General features: G+C 36.0%; 1 protein-coding gene across 1 annotated transcript in view; it reads left to right on the forward strand.

The window, feature by feature from the left end:
- Positions 1–27,410, forward strand: part of CACNA2D3 (calcium voltage-gated channel auxiliary subunit alpha2delta 3) — a 983,089-nt gene that overhangs the window by 481,463 nt on the left and 474,216 nt on the right.

A 27,410-nucleotide genomic window follows, 5' to 3' on the forward strand; every position in this document is an offset into this window, starting at 1 on the left:
GTACTATGATTGGGCTGGCTTTGGGGGATATCTTAGGAGATTTTTTCAAGAAATGTAAGCAAGTGCAAATGCTTTACTTGTCCCACTCAGGTCGTCTGAGGCCCTGACAATTATTCTCAGCCAATCTGGTCTCTGATTCAATGTAAAAGTCAGAGGATGCAGTAATTCTCAGATCCTGTGGTATTTGGGACCACCCAGGCTACCTCAGCATCTCTCCAGCCTCTGTGTATCTTGTTATGTCTATGATGTCCTTCAGTGATAACCATCAACAATAGATAGGAAAAACGAACGGTTTAGCACCTGAACATTTATCTTAAAACACTAGGAAAGGCAAAATAAAAGAATATTTTTAAGGGAAGCCTGAGTTTTATATGTCATGTCAATGGCAATATATTTGTTTTAGTGGGTGCCTTGGTGTAAAAACTTTATTTGGGGGGCAGAGCAATAATATAGTGGGTAGAGAACTTGCCTTATATAAAAACAAACATAAAACAAACATTACAAAAAAAAAAAAAAACAGTGGTAGGACATTTTTGCCTTGCATGCAGCCAATTGAGGACTTAAGTTGTTTGAATCCTGGTGTCCCATATGGTCCCCTAAGCCAGGAGCGATTTCTGAGTGCAGAACCAGGAGTAAGCACTGAATGTCACTGGGTGTGGCCCAAAGACAAAGAAAGAAAGAAAGAAAGAAAGAAAGAAAGAAAGAAAGAAAGAAAGAAAGAAAGAAAGAAAGAAAGAAAGAAAGAAAGAAAGAAAGAAAGAAAGAAAGAAAGAAAGAAAGAAAGAAAGAAAGAAAGAAAGAAAGAAAGAAAGAAAGAAAGAAAGAAAGAAAGAAAAAAAGAAAGAACCTCATATTATAAAACAGAAAAGTAAACCTTTAGATTTTACTCTCTAGGTAGTTTATGGGGTATTATATCCTGAATTGAAGGCAAATTAAAAAAATAAGGGCCATGTTTAATTACTGCTATATTTTGAAGTATACAATAAGAATTGTCTATCCCATAAGAATACTGGAACAAGAGACAGATATGTGAAAGCAACAGTTGAGGAAATGGGATAACACCTTCACTTCATTCTAGGAATTGTAGGGAAGCATTCTATGAAATGTTACTACTTCTTTACATGTACTTACATTAAACTTGAATTTCTCTTTGTCACCTTTTAATTTGTTATTAAACCAGAACCTAACAGATACAAAAAATCTACATGATGATTCTATGAGGTATAGAGAAAAGTAAACCTCTTAGTTTTAAAGAGCATTCATCCACGTTTCCATACTGAAAATAAAGCCTTCCATTTGGATCAACAATAGTCACAGATAACAAGAGAAAATCTTTGTGACTATCATCTTTCCGCATCTAATGAGACACTGTTAGAACAACCAAGCATCGATAGTCAATATTTTCAGGGAGGCTAACAAAAGTTTAATTTTTATGCATACCCATATATCTTTTATGCTTCACCTAAAAAGAGAGTGTACTAATAAAAGAATAAACCTGGATCTAGACTTTAGTAATATAAAATCTAAGTATGTACAATGCAATTAAAATCCCTCGTCATTCCAAGAACCAGAGGAATCACAACATGAATGAGAAAAGACAATCATCTGAAGCCAATATCGACCTGAATCAGGTGCTGAAATTAAAAAAAAATGCTTAGTAATCACTTAAGAAATTTTTTAGAAAATAAAAAGTTTAAATCCCAGCAAATAAAATAAAAGGAACACAAATAGTCAAATGTAAATTATGGAATTAGAAAATACAGCCAAATAAAAAAGTTCACTGAATCAGCTTAATACATTCATATGCCAAATAATGATAATTTTGGGGGGTCAATGAAATGGAATGTCTACATAATAGACATTGATCCCAACATACAAACTACATATGTACTTGACTATAACCTACCTTCTTAAAATGTGACTTTTTACAAATATTCTTTAAAACATTTTAATATATTTTCATGAAATATTTGCTTTGGGTGTATATTATATATATTTATCTATACCAAAGGTGCATAAAATTTCTCAGGTGAAAACAGGTTTTAGGCAAAAAAACAAGTAGTTTTGGGGTTGGGCCAGAGTTATAATATTGCAACTAGAACACGTTCCTTGCAAGGAGTTGACCCAGGTTCCATCACTGAGAGTCACATAAGGTATCCTAAGTCCTACTAAGAGTGTTGTCTGAGTGAAAAGCCAGTAGTAAGCTCTGAGCACCACCAAGTGTGCTGCAAAAATAGAAGCAATGGATTATACCATTCTAGATTAGTGAGAGTTTTTCTATGAAAATATTACCTAAGACCAGAACTCTTAGAATGTATTTCAATTGTTAAGCAATGCTTAACTGTAGTAGAATATACATGACAACAGATAAAGCCAGTGAACTTCAGGGAAGATCAATAGCAATTGCCCAAACTGTAAAACAGTTATAAAACAGACTGAAACAAAATGAGCATATCCAGGATATATGGAATAATGTCAAAGAGTTAACATAAAGCTGTCAAGAGAAGATAGAGAGTAGACCCAGTTAGAAATGTGAGGATGTATTGGCTAGAAATTCCCACAAACTGGTGAAAAGCAAAAAATATATCAAAAATGTTAATCAAACTTCAAATAAACTAAATACAAAGAAATATAGGGCAAGACATATCAGCATTAAACATAGTTATGTAACAGAAAGCTGGAAAACATCCAGAAATAAAGTTCATTACTATTCCCAATTTGAATAACAGCTGTTTTCTGATACGAAATTATGGGAATCAGTCAAAGTGCTATAGCATTTTTCAAGTACTAAAATAAAAAAATTGTCCACCCAAAATTATGACTATTGAGAAATATACCCTTCTTGAATGATGGAAAACTAAAGACATTTCAAATGAGGGGAAACTGGGAATATGCAGACAGTAAGCTTGCTCTAAAAGAATGCCTAGAGGAACTCTCTACAGAAAATGGAAATAATACCAGTTCATGGATTTAAGAAATAATTTACGGTGTAAAAATATGGGCAAGTATACCAGATTATCCCGCGGAATGGTTTCAGGTCAGTGGCTTTGTCTCCAGACACAGCTACTGTCACACAACTGACATGGAAAGTCAAGCTTGGCTGTGGGCAGGTGTGTATCTAATTCTCAGTAGATTACTAAATCCTCTAACAGTTGAAGCATAATTAAAAAAAATAATTTCTTTATTTAAGCACCATGGTTATAAACATGTTCATAGTTGGGTTTCAGTCATAAAACGTACACATAAAACGTACATTTACCAGTGCAACTTTCCTGTCACTAATGTTCCCCCTTTACTCTGTCCTTGGGCCAGGCATTCTATTTCTCTCTCTCACTGTCATTACCATAATAGTTGCTGGTGTACTTATTTCTCTTACTGTGCTTACCACTCTTTGTGGTAAGCTTCATATCATGGGCTGGTCCTTTGGTCCCTCATCTCTGTTTTTCTGGGTATCATCACCATACTGTCTTTTATTTTTCTTTAAAACCCATAGATATAATGAGAGTATTCTATGCCTATCTCTCTCAGACTCATTTCATTTAGCATAAGTCTCCATGTCCATAGGCAGATTTCATGACTTCATATTTCCTAATAGCTGTGTAGTATCCCATTATGTATACGTACCACAGTTTCTTTAATCACTCATCTGTTGTTCAGCTTCTTGATTGTTTCAGAATTCCGGCTATTGTAAGTGTAGATGTAATGAGCATAGGAGTACAAAGGGCACTTTTGTGTTGTGTTTTTGTATTCCTAGGATATATCCCTAGGAGTAGTATTGCTGGATCATATGGGAGCTCAATTTCCAATTTTTGAGGAATAACAAGACACATAATTTTTACATCCTCTTTGTGAGTTGTGTCAAGTAATTATAAAATGCTGAGAAAATACTTAAGACAATTATCTCTTAAAAAATGTAGGGTAAAGAAACCTAATTAGAAGTAAGATTTCTAGATTTCATTGAATGCAGTAAATGCAGATATGAATATAATGTCATAAAATATTATCTTTAAATGATGTGTCATACAATTCATATTATATTGCATAATATATACATATATAAAATATTTGACATATAAATTATATAATATGAGTATTATAATATATTTTATGAATTATATATTTATTACACCTTGAGCAATCATTTTGAAAGCAAAGGAAAGTCATATACCTAAATAGTAACTTACAAGAATGTGAATAAAAGAAACAGGAATGAAAAACAAAGGCAGAAAAATTAAATTCTAATCACCAATGGAAAGATAGAGCTTGGTCGAGTGGACTTAAAAAAATATTGCAACTATTTTCTGGTTTTAAGAAATTTACTTAAAATACAGTATTTTAAATGCAAAATATAAGAAAATATGCACCAGGCTATCATAGCTATGTTAATAGTAGGTCGAGTCATTTTCAGAGCAAAGAAAATTGGTTGAGACATAAAAAGATAATGCATCATGATAAAGAGGCCAGTCTATCAAGATGACATAGTAATGTTAAATGCATCTGGATCAAACTATTGTGTATTCATGAAGCAAAATCTAGCAGTTGATAATAAAGGAGATAAGAATACAATTCTATTTAGGTACTTGTACATATTACAGCCAGACATTGGTGCATTTCTAAACAGAAGGTCAGCAAGGACATAGAAGAACTAAACAACATCATCAGCCAATTTTATGTAAATAACATTTCACCCAATAATAACCAAATAGCACTAATATAATATTATCAAGGTAAAGTATATTTTGCAAACTTCAACAAATTGTAGCTTTGTAATCACACTGTGTTTTTTCTGATACCCCTCATATTAATAGAATTAAACTAGAAATAAATAACGAAGAGTACAAAAGAAATCTCTGATTATAAATAAAATAAACTTGGGAAAGAAAGTTCAGAATTTATATATATATATATATAATATGTATTTATTTATTATATAGGATATCTCTGGGTAATACAAGTTGTAACTCTAGAGTTCCTCCACTCCCCAGCAATGTGGAGTTGCTCTTGCTAATCCATCCCAGGCTCTGAGAATTTTCACACAGCTCAACTTTGGGCTCTTGTATTAAAATGTTGGCCCAGCAAAGCCATCTCCCTCATTCAGGCCTCTTAACCATTGTTTGAGAGACCCTTTCACCTCAAAAATAAATAAACTATACTATTAGATAATACATAGATCAAGGGAAAGGCTTGGTGGAAATGAAAAAATATATAAACTAAAAATTACAAGACAATAGGACAGAATATATAAAACAAATATAAAACTAGAGTTCAGTGTATAAGGAACAATCCTTGCATAGGGCCAACCAAAGTTCAATACCTGGCATCTCATACTGTGCCCTAAGTACAGCCAAGAGTGACCATTAAACTCAGAAACAGGAGTAAGCTATACGCACATCTAGGTATGACCCCAGGATGAAACAAATAAAACAAGAGAAAAGACTCTGATTAATAGTCTAAGTTCCTACTTCAAGAATCTAGAAAAAAGAGCAAAGTGAGTCCAAAGCAAAGAGGGAAACAATAAAGAACAAAAATCAAATTGAAACAATACAGACAAGCCAATAATGCTAAAAGCTGGTACTTAACCAATAAAAGATAAACATCTAGCAAGATTGACAGAAACAAAAGGGACATTCACACATTATAGATATTAGGAATACAAAAGAACATAAGATGATTATAATTATATAGCAAATGGAACAAAAATTTTTACATCCATTAATTTAACAACATAGAGTTACCATCATTTCTTCAAATTAGAAATTTCCAAAATCTAACCAAGGTAAATAGCCTGAATATTTCTATAAATATTAAAAAGAATAAAGTACATAATTTTAAAGCTTCAAAAGTCTCAGACTGGAGAATTGGACCAAACCTTTTAAAAAGAATTATATTATTTTACAAACTCTCTTTCATAAGATTAAAAGAGGAAGGAAATTCTCCAACCCATTTAGAAAGAATTGAAGTTTCTTGATAAAGCAGATAGTACAAAAGAAAAAAGTATCAATAAACATCTCTCTATACTTACATAAAGCATTATCAAAAGTTTACCACATAAAATTATGAGTGTACATATGTAGATATCAAGAATAATTGATCACTATTCAGTATGATTTATTCCAGATATGCAAGACTTATTGACATCATTGTCTAATCAATTAGTATAATTCCCCATATACATAGGCTAAAAGTTGAAAATTATATGATCACATTTCAGAAAAAGAATTTTATATATTTTGACATAAAGTTATGAGCACCTGGCAGTGCTTACAATTAACTCCGTATTGTGTGCTTAGGGATTATTCCTGGTAGTGTTTAGGGGACCATACCATTAAAACTGAGTCACCTGCATACCCAACAAGCGTTTACCCATTGTACTATCTGGCCCCACCAATTCATGATTTTAACCAAAAATCTCAACAACAGATGAGCAGTTGAAACCTCCTAAAATTGATGAAAACCATGTATAAAACCAATAGCTAGGATCAAATGTTACTATGAAAAATTTAAAACTTTATTTCTTAAGATGAAGTACAAGGAAGGGTACTCATAAATATGCCTTGCAAGTCAATGTTTTACTGTATGTTTCTAGCCAGAAACTTAAAGATAATGAAAAGAGATATTTTTCAAAAAAGAGAAAATTAGAATGTTCTTATTTTTAGAAGATAAATGGATAAAACTTTCATACAACATGCCATAAAAGAAATAACCCTCAAGCTTATAGAATTAATAAGTATAAATTAAGGAAAATCATGTCCAAGATCAATACACAAACACCAGTTACACTTCTAGGACAAAATTAGATCTTATGGAAACCAAAATTTAAAATACAATACTACGTAGAAATTGCTCTAGTGAAATAAAACAATACACAAACACCAGTTACACTTCTAGGACAAAATTAGATCTTATGGAAACCAAAATTTAAAATACAAAACTACATAGAAATTGTTCTAGTGAAATAAAACTAATAAAACAGGGATGAGTTTTTAAAAATTACACAATGCTGATAATAGAATCCAAATAATACCTAAATAGATGGAAGAGCTATTTATATTTAAAGATGGGAAGACAACATGAGATAGTAATTTCCTTTAAAAATGCATACATTTACAATATTTACCCGTGCCTATGCAAGAAGAAAAAGAAAGAAGAAAGAAGAAGAAGAAGAAGAAGAAGAAGAAGAAGAAGAAGAAGAAGAAGAAGAAGAAGAAGAAGAAGAAGAAGAAGAAGAAGAAGAAGAAGAAGAAGAAAAGAGAAAAGAAATACAACCCTTCTTTTTAAGAAGTTTTTGGTCTGTTTTTTTATTTCTTTTTTTCTGGTTTGTGGCTTATTCTGTGTTTATTCTTTTTGTAATCTTGTTGATTCTCCCTTATTATTTTTTGTTTCTGTTTTTCCTTGTTTTACTACCTTTTTCTTCTTTTTTCCCTTTTTTCTTCTAAATGGATATTTATAACACCTAAATGAACTCCTCCTGGTTTTTCTCTTTTTTGTTTGCCTCCTCTTCTTCTTCTTCTTCTTCTTCTTCTTCTTCTTCTTCTTCTTCTTCTTCTTCTTCTTCTTCTTCTTCTTCTTCTTCTTCTTCTTCTTCTTCTTCTTCTTCTTCTTCTTCTTCTTCTTTTCTTCTTCTTCTTCTTCTTCTTCTTCTTCTTCTTCTTCTTCTTCTTCTTCTTCTTCTTCTTCTTCTTCTTCTTCTTCTTCTTCTTCTTCTTCTTCTTCTTCTTCTTCTTCTTCTTCTTCTTCTTCTTCTTCTTCTTCTTCTTCTTCTTCTTCTTCTTCTTCTTCTTCTTCTTCTTCTTCTTCTTCTTCTTCTTCTTCTTCTCCCCCCCCCCATGGTACCAAGGCTAGACAGTCAAATGTTCATTTGGTGGAAATAAAAACTGATCAGACATGAATACCAAAGCCAAAGTCAACCACAACAGAATCGATACCTAATCTACAACAAGCTATACAAGGGGGGAACAGTTGCACTAGCATAACGGTGGTAAAGGAGGGAGATGTGTGATGCATGTTGGAAACAGGGGTGAAGGGAGGACAACACTGGTGGTGGGAAGGCCCCTCACTCATTGTCACTATATGCCTCAAATATTACTGTGAGAGAATTGTAATTCACTTTGACCACAATAAAAATTAAAAATAATAATAAAATTAAAAAAGTAATGTATATATTTAATGTAATTTCTATCAATCTGAACTAGGTTTTTATAGATACAAATAGGTGTTTCTAAGATATTTGGAACCAGAAACTATATAGTAAAACACTCTTGAAAAAAAAGAAAAGAAAAAAAAAAGAAAGTAGTAGGAAAATCTCTACATAATGTTTTGGTTTATTTGCTTGTTTTTTGTTTGTTGTTACTACACTGAGCAGTGCAGCAGTCCTCAGGGCTCTGAACTCAGAAGTTACTACTTACTGTGTGCTATAGTATACCTTCCATACTATTACTCCAGCCCCACAAATATACCTAATGTTAAGGTTATTAATAGTTACAGTAGTGGACCAAGTGAGCTATTGATGAAAGAGTAGATAGTTTTTTTTGACATAGAAAATAACATAGAAATAGACCCACAGAAATATGCTGACAAATATTTTTTACAAAAGCTTAATAGAAAATAGCCTTTGAACATAGGACCTGAAATAAATGAACAACCAAAAAAAAATCAAACAAATAATAAAACACTTAACCTTGACCCAAACCTCACAGCTTAAATTATGTGTAACTGAAATGGATGAGACAGACACAAGAAAAACAGTTGTAATAATGAAGAAATAAAACAGGGAAAAACATTCAAAATCACGGACTAGAAGAGATCATGGGCTTGATAGAAAAAAAATCACAATTTATGGCAGTAAAGTTTGATAAAATGGAGAACATAAAAATTAGAAAAAAATGTATGTGAAGATCTGCTGAAAGGATTATAAGTGTTGTGGTTTTCAGATATTTTCACATAGTCCGTAGCTTGGGAGAAGTTATTTACAAACCACATATATTATATGTGTATATAGAAATTCTATAAATAATTCTGAAATCCAACAGAAAAAGCAAGCAGTCCACTTGAAAATGGGCAAAAGATATGTTAAGGCATTCCTCTCAAGGATATAATGATGGCAAGTGAGTACACGAAAGTACATTTAACATCATTAGCCACTAGGGAATGCATATTAAAATCCAAGTAAGTTATACTATCAGATGCTTGAATGTTTGAAAAGTCAAAGGAATAAAAAACATCAGAAACTGATGAGGATGTGGAGAAACTGGTTCATTCATATTATGCAATGCTTATGAGAATATAAAGTGATATTGTCTGGAAACTATTTGACAGGTTTAAAACAAAATTGAACTATGCAATTAAAATTTGACCCAGCATTTGCTGGTGGTCATATTTCTCAGAAAAATACATTATGTACATGGACACAAACCTTTGCACTAAGTTTTGGATTGTTTTTTGGGTCATACCCGGCAATGCTCAGGGGTTACTCCTGGCTCTGCGCTCAGAAATAGCTCCTGGTCAGCCTTGTGCAAGGCAAACGCTCTACCGCTGTGCTATCCCTCAAATTAGTTTTTGTTGGGGGAAATGGGGTTGGAGTAGGTAGAGTGCAATGTTTCACCCAAGTGCATGAGAAATCCTAGTAGAGGTAGAAGTATTCATATCCTGCATGTTTTCATATCAACATCTTGGTTGTGATGTTGTACTACAATTTTACAATTTTGAAATATGCCATTGGAAAATACTGCATAAATGGCATATGGTATTTCTCTGTTATTTTGAAAGCTGCCTATAAATTCTCTATCACAATATAAAAGTTTGTTTTATTGTGTTTTGGGAATATACCTGGTTGTCTCAGGTATTGGATGTTCCTGTCTCTGCCCTCAGGAACTACTTCTGGTAGGGCTTTGGGGTACCATATAGAATTCAGGGGTTCAAAATTACATAGGCTGTGTGCAAGGCAAGCACCCTACCTGCTGTGCTGTTTCTCCAACCCCACAAAATAAAAGTTTAATTAGAAAATTATCTTCAGTATATGAGGAAATTGTAAAATGGCTTCATCAAATTAGGCATGGATAGTTGAAGAATGTATGTTAATTTAATTTGGTTATTTAGAAAATAATTAGTGATGGTAGTTTACTTATTATTTATTTGAATCATTCAGTATATAAAGTATTTCCATAGAAGTTAATAATGGAAAATTGAACCTATTTTATAAAAGTAGTATTGATTTATCTAGTTTTCATTTAGTATCTCTCTAAGGGATCGATTCTCTGTAGTGTTTGTTTGTTTGGGGGACACTCAGTGTTGATCAGGACTTACTTCTGGCTCTCTGCTCTCTGCTCAGGAAACCATATTATATGCCAAGGATTGATCCAGGGTCAACCATCTGCAATGCAATGCCTCAACCCTATCCTATTTACTGATACTCTATAACTTTTAACATACAATAAAAGAGTTTTTAAAATTTAGGCAATGTTTTTTTAAATTAATATATTTATTTAAGCACCATGATTACAAACATGTTTGTATTATAAAAAATAAAGAACACCCCTCCTTCACCAGTACAATATTCCCACTACAAATTTAGGCAATATTCTTGTTTGATAATTATAATTTCTAACACTTATATGATGAAATAGGAAAACCTCAACGTTTTCAAATGACATAAACATGTTGGTGTAATGTAGTAGAACATAAACAAATATACAATCTACACCATACCTAATGAAATCAAGGATTTGTATGGCTTTCTATTTATTTTATTTTATTTTATTTGGAGGAGGGCTTACTACTGGCTCTGAATGTAGGGATCATTCCTGGGAAGGCTCAGAAGCCATATGAGGTGTTGGTGGCCATATAGGGTGCCAGAGATCATAGAGGCCAGTAGAGGCCAGTAATTGTCCTATCGACTAGTACTATTTTTCAACCCCTAGTATGTATTTTTAGAATTTTTTCATTTCTTTGTCCAAAAATTTTAATTAGATTTAATTAGCATGTTTACAACAGTTTTAGCAATATTTATTGTTTGAATGGTGTAGAAGATCCCATACCATCTGAGGGCAAAGCAAGTTCTCTTAATCTACCTATCTCGCTGAGCCCAGTTTTTAGTGTTAATTCCAGGTTCCAGGATTCCAGAATTTAAATATTTTTTTTAAATTTTAGGTCAGACATCAAGCAGTGTTTGGAGGACCACGTGGTATAAAAAATTTCTGGGACTTCTGCATCTGCGAATGGTTTTCCAGCTCTTTAAGAAAACTCTCAGACCCCTGACATTTTTTCAGTATGGATATTTTTATATGTAGACTCATTTAGACAATTGTTTTGTTTTGTTTTGTTTTTTGAGGTACACCCAGCAGCGCTCAGGGGTTACTCTTACTCTTGGCTCTACACTCAGAAATCGCTTCTGGCAGACTTGGGGGACCATATGGGATGCCATATGGAACCCCAGACTTTCTGCATGCAAGGCAAACTCCCTACCTCCATGCTATTTCTATGGCCCTCATTTAGACAATTTGAACCTAGTTCCTTTTAAGGAGTTACTCCCAACCAGTCCAGAGACATTCAGGAGGTTTGATGATAGGCCCATGAAGTGTAGTTTGGCTTGGACCTAGCAGTGCTGGGAACCATCAGGGCCTCATTTAGAGTGCTCAGGAGTCAAGCTTATAGCTTGGTTTAGGGCCTTAGGCCTAGTCCTAACTTATCCCTATGACCATCATCGTTTCATTTTTATCATTGTATTGATGTTAGACCCTGTCCATTTGGCACTCACTCAATTGTATGACATAGCCTCCTAAATTCATACCAATCAAAATGGGATTTTATACTGGCTTATTTGACACTCAAGTGTCTATGAAGTCTCCAAGTCAAAAAAAAAATACATTCAAAATCTTTAGTGTGGTATCCAGAGTCACCCATGCCCCATCTTCTGTGAATTTTGGTGGTTTCTGCTTGGCCAAATATCTATTCTGGGTTTGTAAGTGCATCCTATATGGGAAAACGAGCCCACCCAGCAACTGAAACTAGATGTCTACAACTGTAGCTGAAGAGTCAGATATGATTGGTTTCCCAGAAGACTCTGAACAAGCACAATGATATTCGTGCTCAATAAAAGCATGAATGAATGAGTAAATGGATAAGCCACCTTGGAAGGGATTATATTTGGAGAAAAAAAAGTGCTTTTAATTTTTATTTCAATAGAAGATCAACAAACCAATGGAGGCAAAGGCATGGATGTCATTCTGCCTTAATCTAATAAAGAGCATCTGATTTAGATTGTGGGTAAAATTATCTGATTCCAGGGTTGCCAATCCCCACTATTCTGTCTAGTTGAGACCAAATACCCTGACTGGAATTTGGGGTCCTGTCTTCTCATGCACTTTGCACAATGGAAATGGAGGAATATGACCTCCTACATAAACCCATGGGGAACTGAAAGAATCAACACTGATGCTTGTCTACCATCTTGCAACTTCAAAGACTGGCTAGAATATGCCAGATCCTTTGGGATCTTTCACATTTCAACCCAAATATTTGTGAGTATCCTGACATGTTCTCATGACATCAAATAAACTGTTGTCTTTATAACATATACTATTTTATTCACATAGTCCTTTTCCTGGTGGACTGTAGAATGTTATTTTCAGTTAATGAAAGGACGCAGAAAAGTTTCTCAAAAGACATCTGGGATTATTGTTGTCATGTTATCTTCAATCCAATAACAGCTGATTTTGGTTTTACACTAAGGCAACTTCAACAAAATGCAGAACTAGATAATTTTAATTAACATAGTTTCTAATGAAATTCATGAAAAAAATTGACAGAGGAGCATATTCCAATGAGTCTTTGAAATAGAAGAGGTTAGATGCATAAAATAATGCTGGCTTTGGTCACACTAAATTATCTTAGTTCATAGAGTCCCTATGATGTTGCTTGAAGTTAATCTACAAAACATCCCTGAGCAAGTGATCTTGAGGCTCTATTAAGCACTAGTATTTTTTTTATTTTAAAGATATTGTTTACTGTCTAGAGAGAATTTAGCTCTGCTGCTTTATGTACCAAAGAACCAACTTTTTTCTTTAAGAAAAGAGAAACCATGACAAATTGTGTGAGCCTTAGCTCAAATATAGAATGCAGATGAAAAAAACTCATTCTAATCTACTTCAGACCTTCTGAACCATTCATCAGACCTTAAAATGAACCTTCTGTAGTCCCTTTGGCAGAGTAGAGCAAGAGGGAGGAAGGAGAGTGATATGGTTTTGCTCTGGTTTTATAATGAAGATGTCCTGAAATCTATTGAAATTCATTGCTCTGCTTAAGATTCATCTGTAAATATTTGTTGCAAAGCCAACCAGTCTTAGAAACTCATGTAATTCTCATCTTCCTTTCCCCTTTTTCCTATGTGACCAGGAGATACTGAGCAACCAGGAATTAACAAAAGGCTCCATCAAAATGGCTGTTTTTTTCCTAGAACTACTTCTCCCAGCCTAAATTCTGTCAAAGGCAGCAATCCAGCATTCTAACATGTCTTGTGGCTTTATGAGCTTTCAATGCCCAATGACTACTCAGTCAGCTGCAGATGTAAGGACAATAATATTTATCTAGAGTTATCTTCCTCCCCATCCCAGGAATGCTCTTGACAGTTATGCATATATCCAAACATAAATCTGTCATTCACGTTGGACTCCTCCTCAGTCTCCAAGTCGTATTGATTCTTTTCTTCTGTAGACTAGTCTCTTTTCCTCTTACCAAATTCCTCCTCTTGCTTCAACATCATAACCACCACCATCATCAATATCATCTTCTGTATCTCTGTGGTGAACTCCAATCAGACTCCCTGCCTACAGTGCTTATCCACAACTATGTGCTTCTGAGTGAAGAGTGAAGAGCCTGGTAAAGCACAAAACTGCTATGTGTCATATTTCTTTGCCTAGAGGGGCACTCCCTTGTTTGATGTATAACAGTCCCATTGCTTCCACTCTCAGCAATGTCAACCCAAAAGTAGTTGAATTATTAGGTACTTTGTCAAGTTTTCCATGAGATGCTTCCTATTCTGTTTGTCTACCCATCTATTGGTTTTGCTGTTATGACATTCCTTTTTCATTGCTCTCTGTCAGCTTTCTCTCTCTCTTTCTTTCCTGATCCAGTCATTAAGGGCCTACTCTTCTTGAAACCTTCACATACTTTCTTAAAATTGTCTCTTTTACATTGTTTCTTTTTTTTTTTTTTTTGGTTTTTGGGCCACACCCTGTGACGCTCAGGGGTTACTCCTGGCTATGCGCTCAGAAGTTGCTCCTGGCTTCTTGGGGGACCATATGGGACGCCGGGGGAACGAACCGCGGTCCGTCCTAGGCTAGCGCAGGCAAGGCAGGCACCTTACCTCCAGCGCCACCACCCGGCCCACATTGTTTCTTGTTTCCGATCATATCATTCCTTTTCTTCCCTTTCTCTCATATGTCCTTGCCCAGTTAACTCATTTCATCCTCTGAGCTCAAATAAAAAAATCTCCCCTTGAGAGGCCCTTCCCTCAAAGAAGAACTTCTTTCCCAGTGCACTTTCCCCATGAGATAATGTGTTAATCTGGTTGCTCTCTGTCCTTCGCTCTGCAGGGTATTGTGCCCATTAGTGTTTAGACAAAAATCAGTATAGACACAATCTTCCCATAAAGAGCAATAAAGAACAAGAAGGAGCACATGCAATGAAGTTGTGATTAGAACCTTCCCATCTAGAGTGAAATTAGCTTCCTTTCCAATGCATACAAGATCTGGAGAACAGTATTGCTCTGCCAATTGTCTATGCTCTCTATGTTATTGTCTTTGTTTAGTTTTGTTTTCCAATGGGGGACACACTTAGCACTGCATGCAATCACTGATATTGTAAAACTCATCAAGAAAATGCTCCAAAATTCCCAGTTTCGTGAAAATGTAGCCTGAAAGTCCTCTGCTTCCCTTGACATTATTCAATGAGTCCCTATTTATTGGGGAGATTTTAAATGTAGTTCATTAGCTTCCGTGCTCCAAATACAGTCATGCTGCAGGTACAACTAACAGTATTGATCAATGTATTAATTACCAGAGCCTACATGGAAGCAAAATCGTTATTAATAAAAAAAAAAAAACAACAAGAAAGCAACCTAGCAATATGATGGAGGGCATTCACCTGCAAATCATTCCATGATGCAGAAATGCATACTGAAAGCTGCCTTCACTCTATTATTTCTGAGGTATTCGTCCTATTGCTTTTGTCAAACTTTGTTGCATAAGCTGAGAAATCACTAAAGGTTGAAATACCCACAGCTTCATTCTGTGCTGATGCTTTTAGCCAAGTTCTGTTTACCAGGTCATCCAAGCTTTAATGATACTAATAGACAGTTGAGCCAAAACCTGGAAACAAGTCAAAATGACAGTCACTACCTCAGCTGTGGTTGCATAGCCTGGGGAGGATGCTATGTTTTGCCCACCCAGGATCCTGGAAGTACTAGCCAGTGGACAAAGAACATGTACATCCCTAGAAGTCACAGTAATTTCATGCCTAAAGTAGTTTAAGATCAGGAGTAGGAGCAAAATCATTTTCCAGTAAGGAGCTGTTCTCTGACCAAATCTTGCCAATACCGCATCCTCAAATCCTTTGGTTTCTGGTGCAGCCTGTCAGCTCCCTAGGACTGAGGCAAGATGGCAGACATAGGTAGAAGAACGAAAGCACAGTGAGAAGAACTTCCTCTTCCTCAGGCCCTCTGAGCTTCACTCACTCATTGTTGAGGTCCTGTTGCTTCTAACTCAGGAGCAGCTTCTTCTCTATTAAACAAGCCGGTTTTCTCACATTCTACTGCCTCTTTAATGAGAGAAGAAAGTCTTCTACTGGTAATACTTAAATCATTTTCTGTAAGTCTAGAAAATGTCCTGCATGTTTGCTGCCAACTTTTGCTGGGCTCAACTGGATTGGGTTCATTTACTGGATCTTCAAGGAGAGCATCAGGGTATTCTGATTGGACCATGATAAATCCTCAAGTACTGGAGAGAACAGAAGTATCATGCCTGACTTTTCTTCAAGAATTGGTATTGAGCAGTGAGTGCAGTTAGATAAATAACTACACTAACAACTATCATGACAATCTTAATGAGTGAGAGAAGTAGAATGCCTGTCTCAAATACAGGAAAGGATAGGGAAGGAGGAAAGGGGGACATTGGTGGTGGGAATGTTGCACTGGTGAAGGAGGGTGTTCTGTTTATGACTGAAACCCAATTATGTTTGTAATCATTGTGCTTAAATAAAGATATTTTTTAATTGGTATTGGAAACTGCATCTTGCCTGAAAATAAAATTATGCAGTGTTCTTGAAAACATGGGAGCATCTTCATTAAGAAGAACTTTTCTGGGGGGTAGTGAGCAGGGGTGGGTGAAAAAAAAAAGAAGAACTTTTCTTGCTTGTTATCGACTTTCTTGCTTCTCAGCTGCATCAACCTCCTACACGGTGTCTTCCTGTAGTTGTATTGTTCATACACCCAAATTAGCTGACTGGAAGTCATATATCTGAATAGATACAGTTCACCAAAACAGATTTTTCCCTCTCCCAATACTTCTGGGATGCTCTGCTGGATCTCTCTGCTCTCAACTTTTTTGACTTCTCACTTATTTCTGTTGATAAGTAAAGGGTGTGGGTGATATCCAGACCATGTGTCCAAAGTTGTGCACTTTGAATTGTGCCATTCAGCATAGCCAGCCTAAATACACTCATCACATCTTTTATCATAGATACCTGATGCAGGATGAGGTTGTTCATATTTTTCTAAAAAATCTCTTGAATAAAAATTTCTCTAAAGGCTCATTCTTGGCCATCATATGATCAAAGTTTAGTACCTGGAATCTAAGAAACTCTTGAAAATATGCTTTAAAATGGATAGATTCCTGTGGCTCTTGGCCATCAGTTGACCAAAATTCACCACCTGGGTCTAAGAAGCTCTTGAAAATACATTGTAAAATAGATAGATTCCTGTGCCTTCTCAAAGCCAAATGGATCACAGCTACTCAACCTGAAGCTCCAGATGTTTTCAGGTAAACAACTTTTCAGGGACTGGGTGCAGTTATTTTCTATTGGAATTTACTTCAACTTCAAGTTTTATGCTCCATTTACCCCAATAGAAACTCAATTCTAATTGGGGTTGTTTAATTATAGTTAGATGACCTTTCACCTTCTGATTTTGTCATGTCAAAATGTAAAGTTTTGAGTCATCTTTTAGGGAAAACATTAAGTACTTTCATAGCTCTGGATTGTATACAAATCTCTTTATTTTCCCCCTGATATTTGACTTAAACTAATTTGAATAGCTAACACATCAAATTAATTGTTGTGAAGGACTCCATGCATAATTCCCAGTAAAGAAAAATGAAGTTGTATATTAATTTTTACCTTTCAGCACAGTAGAAAAATAAAATCAATCATAGATGAGTATTGGCAAGCATTCATGGAGAGACAAAGGAGCCCATTAGTGGAAAGAGGCATGTAATATAATGCCGAAGTCTGTACATCTGTCTGTATCAAGCTAAAACCATCATCAGCATAAACTGCTTAATTTTACAGGAAATAATATAAAAATAATGAGTGTCTCCTGGTCAAAAAACAAGAACTTCAAGATGAACACTGGAGAGCATAAGCCCAACAGTAGACCCTATTATATAGTTTCCTATGAAAACCAGTTCCAAATTTGTTCTCAATTTATCTCTGAGATTTCTACCCATTTTCATCTTTCCCCTACTTGTCTTTGATGTTTTAATAATAAGTATAAGTAATAATAAGAGTCCTAAATTAGAACAAAATTTGTTAGAGTTAGGTAGTTAGGTAACCTTCCATATTTTATAATTTTTATTATATTTATTTCCATTTCACATGTGGATGACATGCATAGTCTTGCCCTGCTAGAGGTCACTCTCTTTACTCACACTCAAAAGAGTCTTGCAATAGATCCCTTTAAACAGCATTTTTCAACCACTAATGTGCCATGAGATACCTTGTGGTATGCCATGGGAAAATTTACAATTTCATCCGTAACATGCGGCTTCAGCTCACAAAAGGACCAATCATTAGATTATTTCATAATAAAGTAGTTATAAAATAATTTCTCTGTGTTTATTTGATTTCTATTCAAGAGAATTTTTTTACATATAGTCAATATATGCACAGAGTTAAATTTTATTTAACATTTTCTAATGGTGGTGTGCCTCGTGATTTTTTTTCATGAAAAAAAGTGTGCCTTTGCACAAAAAGGTTGAAAAACACGGCCTTTAAAAATACCCAAGACTAGCCTAGGCTCCATCCTAGGATCAGCGCAAAGACCAAGACCACCAACCACAGAAGACAGATTAAAATGACACTGAGGGAACAGAACTTCTAGAACCACAAAGAAAGGCCTCATCATAAGTTCCACCCTTTGACCTGTGCAGATACCGAGATCTCTAGATAGAGGTCTGATTTTATCACCCAGGACAGAGCAGAAGTCTTCCAAACATCACGAAAGCACCGAGGGGAGAGTAAATGAACCTGAATGGAGTCTATAATTAATCCCATTACAATATACTCCAAGGGTGGAGAAACCCTGTATCTCTTAGGCCAAGGGAATTCCTTTTTGAATGACCCCAATATTTACTGTGCCTGTGCAGGAGGAAAAAAAAAAGAGGCAAAAAGCACAAAACAGGTTTTTTTTTTTTTATTTATCTATCTACTTTTTGTCGATTTCTTTGTTTTGGTGTGGTTATTGAAGTGATTGTCTCCATTTATATTTATTTATTTATTTATTATTTATTTATTTATTTTTCTTCTTTTCTTTTCTTTCTTTATGTGCTCTGCCATGTTTTTTATCTCAAGACTATGGCTTTTATGTGGTGTTTATCTTTATTGTTGGAGTGCTCACTGGATATTTTATTTGACACTTCTTTTTGTACTGTTGGGGTGTTTCACCTTCTTTTTCCCCTTTGTCTCTCAAACCTAGGATGAGAGCTTCTAGAAGGACTCTGCCCATTTTTGGCATATTTGGTTTTTACCCCAGTTTATTACTTTTCTCTTCTTCAAACAAAACCACTTAACTTAAACTATCTAGTCCTGCCTCCCAGTTAGAGGGGGAAATAAGGGAGGTACCAAGACCAAACAGGGGTAGGACCACTAAGTAGTAAGCTAGGCACAGAGGGGACCACTCATTCTAGCAGCCCCAGGGGTGAGGGAGGAGGATATGGGAGGTAGGACATGAATGGAGGTGTAGGGAGGACAATTCGGTGATGAGAATCCCCTTGATTTTATGTTAATATGTACCTAAAATATTATTGTCAACAATATGTAAGCCACTATGAGCAAAAGTAAAAATTATATTAAAAAAATACCCAAGTCCCATAATTCTGAGTTTCAAACTGGAGTGAAAGCAGTGTGATGTCTTCTGTTGTTTAGACAGTTCCTGGGTCTGAAGTAGAAAGCTTTGGTGGGTGGTCCCTTTCTGTTCGGTGTCACTATCAACAAGTGTGTAGAAAGAAGAAATAACCGAAAATGTGGGCAAGTCTCAATCAGCTCTGCCTTAATTGGCGAGTCTGGTATATTTGTAGTGCAGGCAGAATCAATTAGGGAGCAGAGATGGAAGGCGGTGCTGGCTCAGCCACACTGCCTGGCATCATGGAGAGTTGAGGTGAGTCTTTCCCCCAAGAGGAAACAGCTCTGTTTGATCTGAATGATGCCTCCAGGCCTGCTGTTTCCTCCACTGTTTCCAGTTATTTTGCTTTTCTGAGAATTCCAGTTGCATGTGATGCTCTCCACAGCCCTGCATGCACTCACTTCCTTTCTTTCAAGAGCTTGGCCTGCTGGAGATCATTTAGGTCCTTTTGCTCTCAACCAGATTGTTGATGATACTTCCTTCCTCACTGACTGTGTCCGAAGCAACAGTCTGATGTAGCTTTTCTTCCTCTGTTCCCACTATCCAGGAAAGTACCTTTGAAGCAAATATTCCAAGGTAGAGAATTCTTTAATAAGTTCAGACACTGATAAGAATAAAGGTCAACTTTTTTTATTTACATAACTAATAAAATAATGGCATTAATCATTTTTATTTTTTCCTTCTTTTTTATTTTCTTTTTTTCTTTCTTGTTAATCTTTATTTAAGCACCATTATTACAAGCATATTTGTAGTTAGGTTTCAGTCATAAACATAAATACCCCTCTTCACCAGTGCAACATTCCCACCACCAATGCCTCCTCCTTTGTGATAATTCTTTCACATAAAAAAATTGTTTTCTCATTACAAAATATTTAAGAATATAGCTAAGCTCAGGAAAGACATTTTTCTGTATTCCTACTGTTAAAAAGTATATCATGTTTGTGTTTATCTTGGAAGCTGTCATACCAGTTATACATATTTTCAAAAGAAGACAGATGGGATTTTATTCAAGTGTCTTTACAAATTCACAGTAAGTTATGATAACCTTTCCAGATCCTGAAATATGTTTTTATAATATTTTAGATCACTCCATAGCATTCTATCTTTCTTGCTGTTGAATATAGTTTGCCTTCTGTTTTTGCATCTTGCTTTTGTGCACTAATAAACCATATTGTGATGAAAATCTACATAAAATCTTTGAATTTTTAACTTAGAAATTTACTTGAAGTAGCATAATATATATAGTTACAACGTTGTTTATTATTGTTTCAGTAATACAATTTTCCAACATCCAACTCTTCACCAACAAACATTTTCTAACATCCGTGCCTCCAGTTTCCCACTTGTCCTCCTCCCATCTGTCTTCATACAAAGACATTTTCTTTTCTATCTTTCTGCCTTTCCCTTTAATCCTTTTAGACACTGTGGTTGGCAAACATATTCGAATTTATGGGTGAATGCATAACCTTTCAATTTTGTAAGGCTGGGATATAGCCTGGTGATAGAGAACTTGCAGGTTGGAGTGATAGTACAATGGATGGGGAGGGTATTTGCCTTGCATATGGCCAATGTGGGTTTAATCTCTAGTGTCCCATGTTGTTTTCAGAGCACTACTATGAGTCATTGTTGAGTATAGAAGTGTACTAACACCTGAGGATTGCCCAGTATGGTCCAAAACCCAAAAAAGAAAATTATTTTGCATACATAGAAATATGCATTAGTTGATTCATTGATTAAAATATTTGTCTCCATTTTGTGTGACATACAATTATAATTTGAAGGGTATTGTGAGAAAAAATGACAAGGACCAATATTATGGAAAGATTTTAAGCTTAGAGAAGGAAATATCACAGCCAAAGCAAAGATTGTACCCTCCTTCAAGTAAATAATATCAATATTCTCATTTATATCCTAATCTACATCTTAGCTCTTACTAGTTATTCAGAAGATTGTCAACCAGGATGTTCAAGTTTCTTTTTGGGGACGGAGGTGTTGGGTCATACCCGGCAACACTCAGGGGTTACTCCTGGGTCTGCTCTCAGAAATTACTCCGGTAGGCTTGGAGGTTAGGGATACCGGGAATCAAATCGAGATACATCCAGGGTTGGCCATGTGCAAGGCAAATGCTCTACCACTGTGCTATTGCTCAGGCCCAATGTTCAAGTTTCTTGCCTTTAAAGTAGTAATTATCTCAGTCTTCTTCATTTTAGCAAGTGGTACTTCAAGATTTTTAAGTTCCAAGCCACAAATCTTAAAATCATGTTCATTTTATCTAATAGCTGTATAGTATTCCATTGTGTAGATGCACCGCAATTTCTTTAGCCACTCATCTGTTCTGGGGCTCCTGGGTTGTTTCCAGATTCTGACTATTGTGAATAGTGCTACAATGAACTTAGGAATGCAGAGAACGTTTCTTCATTATGTTTATAGGACCTTAGGACATACTGCTAAGACTCATTGCAGATCAAATGGAAGCTTAATTTGTAGTTTTTTGAAAAATATTTATATTGTTTTGCAAAAAGGCTGGATTAATCTACATTCTCATCAGCAGTGAATGAGAGTCCCTCTCTCCCTGCATCCATGCCAGCAATGGTTGTTACTGTTCTTTGTGTGTGTGTGTGTGTGTGTGTGTGTGTGATGTGTGGCATCTCTGTGTTGTGATATCTCATTGTTGCTTTAATGTTGCATCTCTCTGATGATTCATGATGTGGAGCATTTTTCAAGTGCCTTTTTTTTCATCTGTATTTCTTCTTGGAGAAAATGTATGCTCATCCCATCTTCCCATTTTGGGATGACACTTAGATGTTTTTTCTTATTAAGTTCTACCAGTGATTTACATATCTCAGATAGTAACCCCGCATCAGATGGGCATTGGGTAAATAGTTTTTCCCATTTCTTGGGCAGTCTTTGTATCCTAGTCACCATTTACTTTGAGGTGTAGAAGATTCTTAATATAATGTAGTCCTATTTGTTTAAATATAAAGAAAAAATGTAACTGAAGTTGGAAAAGAGCAAGTAACATATTTAAAAATCTATTTTATACATCATTGCAGTACAATTAGGATGATATCATTCACTTGCAGTGAATAAGCAATGACTTTTAATAATCTCTTTAGGTTTATAGAAAAGTCAGGATATCTTCTACAAAAAAAAAATATAAAGACAAAACTTGAGGGGACCGTATGTCCAGAACTTTCCTAAGTCAGAAAAGGGATGAGCTATTTAAGACATGTTGATTCAAATATCTGATGATACCTGGAACACTGTATCTTCCCATAGATTCCAAAAGCATTCTGATGCAGAGATATCTGAAGTTAGTTTCTATGTGTACAGACAAAGAATGATGGTATTTTAAGAAATGAATGTTGGAGGAAGGTAGTATATATGCCAGGATTTTACATGAAAAGATTTCTTATTATTTATGTAGCTCTTGAAAGATGAGGGATAGGATCTGGCTTCCTGCCTCCCAGTCTTATTGTGTAAAAAGACTTATTGTGGTTTTCGGATGTTGTGTGGCAGGCATTTCATGAGCTGATCAGTAGAAGACAGCTGGCACAGAATACAGAATTTGACCAGTTGTCACAAGCTATCCAGTTCTCAAGATTGCAAAGAGATTCAAGCCTGTAGGTTTGTTGGCAGAGGTCACGGGGGCTTGAATTTTCCTTAAAACTTGAATACTGAACTGCTTCAGCCACACTCCTGAATGAGTTGGCAGGGGCAGTGAAGAAATTACTACAAACAGAGAGTGTTAAGACAGCAAGAATTTATTATGTCCAAGTTATGGAAGCTAGAAGTTAGGTACTAAAAGCCAGCGGAGCCTGATTTCTCCCAGACTTCTAGAAGAATCCTTCATATCTTTTCCTAGCTGAAGGCTGGTTGTTGTTTGTTTGTCTATTTCACAATCTTTGACATGACTGGGCTGATAGCTGCAGTCCTTGAATCGTCTTCACCTTTTGTGTCTGCCTTCACACGATCATCTTTTTTAAAGGTTACTCAGTCTCTTTGGAATGCTAGAACAAAAGAATCAGATGGATTTGTCCTCCTCTTGCCCTCAGTAAGTAAGTAAAACCTTGTCTGAGTCTTCCAAAATCTACAGCCTATGTTGAGCAACTAAAAAGTGTGTGCCAGAAGTGTGTGTTAAACAGCGCTGTGAATTCGGATAGGTCCAGAATCAGATAAATGGCTCAAAAGGCAATGCAGAATGCAGATAGGAGCTGTTTGACATCAGCAGATCGAGTGCATTCACACTTCCAGAGACATCATTTCATCTGCATTTCTGAGATTCTGTTTTTGCCTCTTTTCAGTGACTTTGCCTACAAGGATGCCTTTAGATTAAGGCCAAGGGTCCTTTGCAACCAGAATAAGCATATAGACGAAAAACTAAAGCTAGACCTCCTTTTTTTGGTTTTTTTTTTTTTGTTTTTGTTTTTGTTTTTTTTTTGGTCATACCCTGCAGGGCTCAGGGGTTACTCCTGGCTCTGCACTCAGAAATCGCTCCCAGCAGGCACTCGGGACCATATGAGATGCCGGGATATGAAGCACTGTTTGTCCTGGGTGGGCTACTCGCAAGGCAAATGCTCTACCTGCGCTATCTCTCCGTACCCTCCCCAGCGTTTTTAAGCTAGACCTTCTTATCATGATTTTAAGCAGTTCAGTAGACAGAGTCAGGAAGAAGGCATTTATTAAGTTGTATAGATTCAACAGTTATTGTCACTTAATCACAGAATGCAGATTTCTTTCCATTTTCTTCCCCAACTCCTTCCTGTTTTCCTATTCATTGGTTACTTAACAATATGCATTTCTCAGGTCAGCTTCTCTTTTTACTCTTTGCAAAGAAGTTCTGCAGTGTGTGTGTGTGTGTGTGTGTGTGTGTGTGTGTGTGTGTGGTGGGTGAGGACACGTAGGGTGGGGCCACATCTGATAGTATTCCTGGCAACTCCCAGTACTCTTCTCTGCAGTTGTCACAGGGGTGAGCAGAGGCCCAGGTTTGCAGTGCCTGTGTTTGAACACAACCTGGACTTTCTGCATGCAAGGCACATGCTCCAGCTTGGTGAGCTATCTCAACAGCAGTATTTCCAAGGATGAAGAGTTACTCTTATTGCAAGCATCTTGAAGTGATTTATAGGGCAACCTCAAGCATCTTCAAGACAGGCCTGTGTCAGAACAAGAGTTAGATTTGCCAAGAAATTCCTGGTTCTGTTTCAGCCTGCATTGGTGTGTTGCTCTGCAGACACATTCCTGCACCTTACACACTCACAGAAACATACACACACACACACACACACACACACATACACATCTTATGCCACAGGCAGCAAACCAGAAGACATGGCCATAGACCTTTCACCCCACTTTAATCTCTTTTACATCAACTCTAAGTGTTCATTTCACTAATGTAAAATGAACATGGGAGCACATGTATGTTCTTTTTTAAGCAGAGAACACCTGCCTTCTCAAAGGACCTTGCCTTAGTCATCGGTTTCCTGCTTGCCTGGTATTTCTCCCTTCTTCACTCCTTTGAATGAGATTTTGGAGAGAGTATTAAAATTTTGCCCCAGAAATGAACTTAAAATTGTTTTGCATGTGCAGCCCTTAGAAGTAGAGAAGCATCAAAGGAACAAGAACCTAATTTTAATCATTTTCATTAAAATAGTGTTTTATTGTGGCCACTGATATAGAACAAAGTTGAAAAAACTTCCAGAGAAAAACTGTTTAATGGGACGACACATTTTCTCTTGCTTGGAGGGGCCGTTCACTTCTTCATCTATCTGTTTGTTCCTGGTTTTTGCCACGTGGTCCATGCTCATGAATGCGCATAACTGTCCTTTTGGGCTTGGAGTGTACTAAGAGAGAGAGAGAGAGAGAGAGAGAGAGAGAGAGAGAGAGAGACAGAGAGACAGAGAGACAGAGAGACAGAGAGAGACAGAGAGAGACAGAGAGAGAGAGAAACAGAGAGAGAGAGAAACAGAGAGAGAGAGTAACAGAGAGAGAAACAGAGAGAGAGAGTGTGTGTGTGTGTGTGTGTGTGTGTGTGAAAGGGCTCCAGCAGGATACCGTCTTATTCTGACTCCCCTTACCACAAAAGTCCCCTTCTATATCTCCTACAGTCTCCATAGCATAACATGGCTGCATACCTACCCAACTGTAAAGTAAACCTAGGTAAAAGCCTAACAAAGCCCCTTCCCTCAACTTCCTATTTTCCTAACCTCTTCTTTTGGTATGTAAAGGTCACACTTGGATTACAGGGTCTTTCCCAACCTGGTGGGTGGGGATTCTAGATAATAAAAGTGCTGGCTTTGGAGAAGAGAGAGAAGACTCATGGCATAGGCAACACACACACACACACACACACACACACACACACACACACACAATACTTGGGAGATAAAAGACATGATTTAGGCAGACATGGCAGAAAAAGGCCATGAAGAATTAAGTGAGCTGACTCCAGTGAATATGTTTTCTGACTGCTGTGTATTATTTCTCCACTGCTACTACCATGCTTTATCAGACCCATCTGCCTGAGGGGTTAGAAACACAGTGCCTGGAACGACCTCAGCCAACTCATGGACTTTAAATTTTATATTTTTATTCAGCACCCAAGTAGCCAAACTCAGCTGTCAGGAGAGATGAAGTCATGAAATTTTCCTATACATGGATGTACATGGAATCTATTATGCTGAGTGAAATAAGTCAGAGAGAGAGAGAAAAACGCAGAATGGTCTCACTCATCTATGGGTTTTAAGAAAAATGAAAGACACCCTTGTAATAATAATTTTCAGACACAAAAGAGAAAAGAGTTGGAAGTTCCAGCTCACCTCAGGAAGCTCACCACAAAGAGTGATGAGTTTAGTTAGAGAAATAACTACATTTTGAACTGTCCTAATATTGAGAATGTACGAGGGAAATGTAGAGCCTGTTTAGGGTACAGGCAGGGGTTGGGTGGGGAGGAGGGAGATTTGGGACTTGGGTGATGGGAATGTTGCACTGGTGATGGGTGGTGTTCCTTTTATGACTGAAACCCAAACACAATCATGTATGTAATCAAGGTGTTTAAATAAAAAAAAATATGCAAAAAAAAAATAAAAAAGAAAAAAAAAAGAAAACATTCATTACTTCATCTGCTTTTTGTAAACAAGGAAAACTTAAGTCATAAAAAAAAAAAAAAAAAAAAAAAGAAAGTGCTGATAGTATTTAATGCTGACCAGCTCAATGAGAACTGGAATCTCCTGGATGCTAATGAGAATGTCAAATGAAACCACCAATCTGAAAAAAAAAATGGCTTTACAATTTCTATGATTTTACACCTACCCATAATTTGTGACAGACATCCAGCTTCTTCTGGGTCTATTTTTCAGAGATATAAACATTTGTGTCATACAAAAACCTCTTTCTAACTATATTAGCATATGTTCATATTATAACACCACCCAAACTATAAACAGCTCAAATAGTCTTCCATATATGGATGACTATGAATAAACTGGTACACCTAGTAAGAAAAATAAAATAAAAAACTTACCGATATACTTGCCTTATTAGGCAGATGCTAAGGCTGATCTGCTGGGGAAAATCATAAAGGTTGCATATGCGTCATTTTATTTTTATGGCATTCTCAAAATAAAGCCTAATGATAGATACCAATAATTACTAGATGTTAACAAAAAGGGTAGTGTAAGAATAGAAGGGCAGTGGTAATAGAAAAATTCTGAGTCCGTTTCGGTGGCAGTTTATTCAGATATAGTCATGGGATAACATTTTATTAAACCATATAGTCAATAAAAATAATATCCATAAGGAGCTGAAGTAATAATAGAGTGGGTAGATCATGTGCCTTACAAGTGGCAGATTGGGTTTGATTCCAGCATCCAATATGATCTCCTGAGCATTGCCAGGAGTGATCTCTGCGTTCAAAATCAGAAGTTACTCTTGACCACTACCAGGTGTGTCACCCCTCCCTTAAGTAATATGTGTAAAAATTGATGAAATTCAAAGAAGGTTTATAATTTTGTTAAAAATATTA

The sequence above is a fragment of the Suncus etruscus genome, chromosome 7 (assembly GCF_024139225.1).
Source record: "Suncus etruscus isolate mSunEtr1 chromosome 7, mSunEtr1.pri.cur, whole genome shotgun sequence".
NCBI lineage: Eukaryota > Metazoa > Chordata > Mammalia > Eulipotyphla > Soricidae > Suncus > Suncus etruscus.